Source organism: Saimiri boliviensis, chromosome 7, assembly GCF_048565385.1.
Source record: "Saimiri boliviensis isolate mSaiBol1 chromosome 7, mSaiBol1.pri, whole genome shotgun sequence".
In the NCBI taxonomy this organism is placed as follows: Eukaryota; Metazoa; Chordata; class Mammalia; order Primates; family Cebidae; genus Saimiri; species Saimiri boliviensis.
Window position 1 is genome coordinate 66,149,899 of NC_133455.1, and position 3,477 is coordinate 66,153,375.

Sequence of the window (3,477 nt, forward strand, 5' to 3'; positions counted from 1 at the left end):
TCCACCTGCTTTGGCCTTCCAAAGTGCAGGGGTTATAGGCATGAGCCACCGTGCCTGGCCAAAAGGTTTTATAAAGAGAGGTGACAAGCTTAGATTTGCAATTTTAAAAGCTCTCTCTAGCTACCTACAACATGGAGAACTGGTTGAAGGGAAGACAAAACACATGGCAGGGAAACCAGTAAGGGGGATGCTGTAGAAGTCAGGACCAGAGGCTGGCAGCTTAGTGTAGGGTAGTGGCAGAGAAGACAGAACGAAGCTGGCTGATTGAACAGCTAGAAGGTAGAACCAAGAAGACGTGCACGTGTGTGTGTGCGTGTGCGTGTGTGTGTGTGTGTGTGTGTAAGGGGTACAATGGAGAAAGAGGCCTAAACACCAAATAAATATCTGAGGAAAGGGCTGCATGCAGTGGCTCACGTCTGTAATCACAGCACTTTGGGAGATCAAGGCAGGTGGATTTCTTGAGTCCAGAAGTTCAAGACCAGCCTGGCTAACAGGGCAAAACCCTATCTCTATTAAAAATACAAAAATTAGCTGGGTGTGGTGGTGCATGTCTGTAATCCTAGCTACTCAGGAGGCTGAGGTGAGAGGATCACTTGAGCCTTGGAGGTCAAGGCTGCAGTGAGCCATGATGGCACTACTGTACTCTAGCCTGGGCAACACGGCAAGACCTTGTTTCGAAAAGAAAATAATAAATAAATAAAAAAGTCTGAGGAATGACATGTGTTGCTGCCACATTCTTTTATTACATGAAATGCCTTCCCTTCTACTCCATCCTTCCAGACACAGTTCCTTCCTATTTTCTCCACAAAATTCTGATTTTCTCTCCTTCTTTCCAAGAGAGTTCTGGAATTTTAGAGCTGAATATTCTTGAGTAGTTGACATGACTCAGAAACTGCCTGAATATGGCCAGGCATAGTGGCTCATGCCTGTAATCCTGGAACTTTGGGAGGTTGAGCTGGGCAGATCACCTGAGTTCAGGAGTTCGAGACCAGCCTGCCCCACATGGTGAAACCCTGTCTCTACTAGAAATACAAAAATTAGCCAGGTGTGGTGGCAGGCGCCTGTAATCCCAGCTACTTGGGAGGCTGAGGCAGGAGAATTATTTGAATCTGGGAGGTGGAGGTTGCAGTGAGCTGAGATTGAGCCACTGCACTCCAGCCTGGGCGACAGAGTGAGACTCTGTCTCAAAACAAAGTAAAACAGCCGGGCGCGGTGGCTCAAGCCTGTAATCCCAGCACTTTGGGAGGCCGAGGCGGGTGGATCACGAGGTCAAGAGATCGAGACCATCTTGGTCAACAAGGTGAAACCCCGTCTCTACTAAAAATACAAAAAATTAGCTGGGCATGGTGGCCCGTGCCTGTAATCCCAGCTACTCAGGAGGCTGAGACAGGAGAATTGCCTGAACCCAGGAGGCGGAGGTTGTGGTGAGCCGAGATCGCGCCATTGCACTCCAGCCTGGGTAACAAGAGCGAAACTCCGTCTCAAAAAAAAAAAAAAAAAAACAACAACAAAGTAAAACAAAACAAAACTACCTGAATATGGAGACCATGTCTTAGTCAACTTTCTTTTCTTTTTCTTTCTTTTTTTGAGACAGAATCTCTCACTGTTGCCCAGGCTGGACAGCTCACCACAACCTCTGCCTCCCAGGTTAAAGCGATTCTCCTGCCTCAGCCTCCCAATTAGATGAGATTACAGGCACCTGCCACCACACCTACCTAATTTTTGTATTTTTAGTAGAGACAAGGTTTCACCATGTTGGCCAGGCTGGTCTTGGAACTCCTCACCTCAGGTGATCCACCCACTTATCCTCCCAAAGTGCTGGGATTACAGGTGTGAGTCGTCTCGGCCAGCTGTCTTAGTCAACTTTTTATCCCATCCACCCCATCTACCCAACACTTGTGAAGATCCAGGACCATGTTTTAAAACTTTTCGTCTGACTGCACGCATGGTACTGTCATTAATAACCTGTGCTAATATAAAGCTCTGTGACCCATAAGGCATTATACAGATGTGGGAGCTTTCACAGCTGTATTCTCTCCTCACAGAATTCTTATAAAATAGGTACTATTATAAGGGAAATAAACTCAGAACTAAAGTGACATATCCAAGGTAACAGTCACTAAAAGAATGGCAGTGCCAAGATTGAACATCCAGGGAACCCACCTGGAATGCTCTACCACCCTCCATGAAGAGTGAATATTCATATATATCCAGGAGGACTGCTAACTCTTGGAGGCAGCTGAGTACCACTTCTGGGAATCCTTCTTAGTTTCAAGTATTTATTCAAAAATGTTTATTGAGCACCTACTATGTGCTAACTATGGCACTTAGTGTTGGAGGTGCAGCAATGAAGAAGGCAGAGAAGATGCTTACCCTCATTCTAGTTTAGGGAGCCATCAAACCAGGACACAAATACATAAACACTATAAGTGATAGATGCTATAAACAAAATATAAGGCTGGGTGCTGTGGCTCACACCTGTAATCCCAGCACTTTGGGAGGCCGAGGCGGGCGGATCACAAAGTTAGGATATTAATACAATCCTGGCCAACATGGTGAAACCCCGTCTGTACTAAAATACAAAAAATTGGCTGCGCATGGTGGCACACACCTGTAGTCCCAGCTACTGGGGAGGCTGAGGCAGGAGAGTCGCTTGAACCTGGGAGGCGGAGGTTGCAATGAACCGAGATCGCGCCACTGGACTCGAGCCTGGGCGACAAAGAGAGATCCTGTCCCAAAAAAAGAAAAAGAGAGAGAGAGAGAGAGAGAGAATAACATGAGAGTAAGTGTGAAGTGTGTCCTTTTTTGCTGGCTCTGCTTCAGATAGAGTGGTCAGAGAAATCCTCTCAGAAAAGTAACGTTTGAGACGCTCAACGAAAACCATTCGGTAGGCGCTTAACGAAAACCATTTTCCCACAAACTTAATTCTGGAAACGACAAAGAAAGGAAAAAGTGTACTTAGTCTGCACAGGGGCCGCTCCCAGGCCTCCAACCTTCGTTGCCAGACTGTGACTGGAAAGCGGACAGTTCCCGGCCTATCCACGCCGCCACCATTAGAGGGCGCCGCGGGTCCTCCCAGTCCCCAGGAGGCGCCATGGCCCCAGGCACTGCCAAACTGACATCTGGTACCTAACAGTCGAGGCCCCGACGCCCCGCGTCCAGGAAGAGGGCAAGGGCGGCGCTGGGAAGCCATGAGGCCCTAGGGAATCGCGGAGGGTCACTGGGCCCCCTCAAGGAGAGGACGTCCTCGGCATTGCAAACCCATACCAGTGGCATAAGAACTCGCTCCCTCGGGGACAGCCTGTTTCCGGCGCCTTTAAACCAGGAAGTACTGCTGTGTCCAATCCTGGCCCTCCTTTCGCACTTAGTCTTTGAGTCCTTCCTCTCCCGGCTTGTGCTGGAGCCAAGGAGGCTAAGGCTACCAATCAGCGCTCAGAAAAGGCGCATGCGTCTTCGAACGAACGCGACATTCGGTTA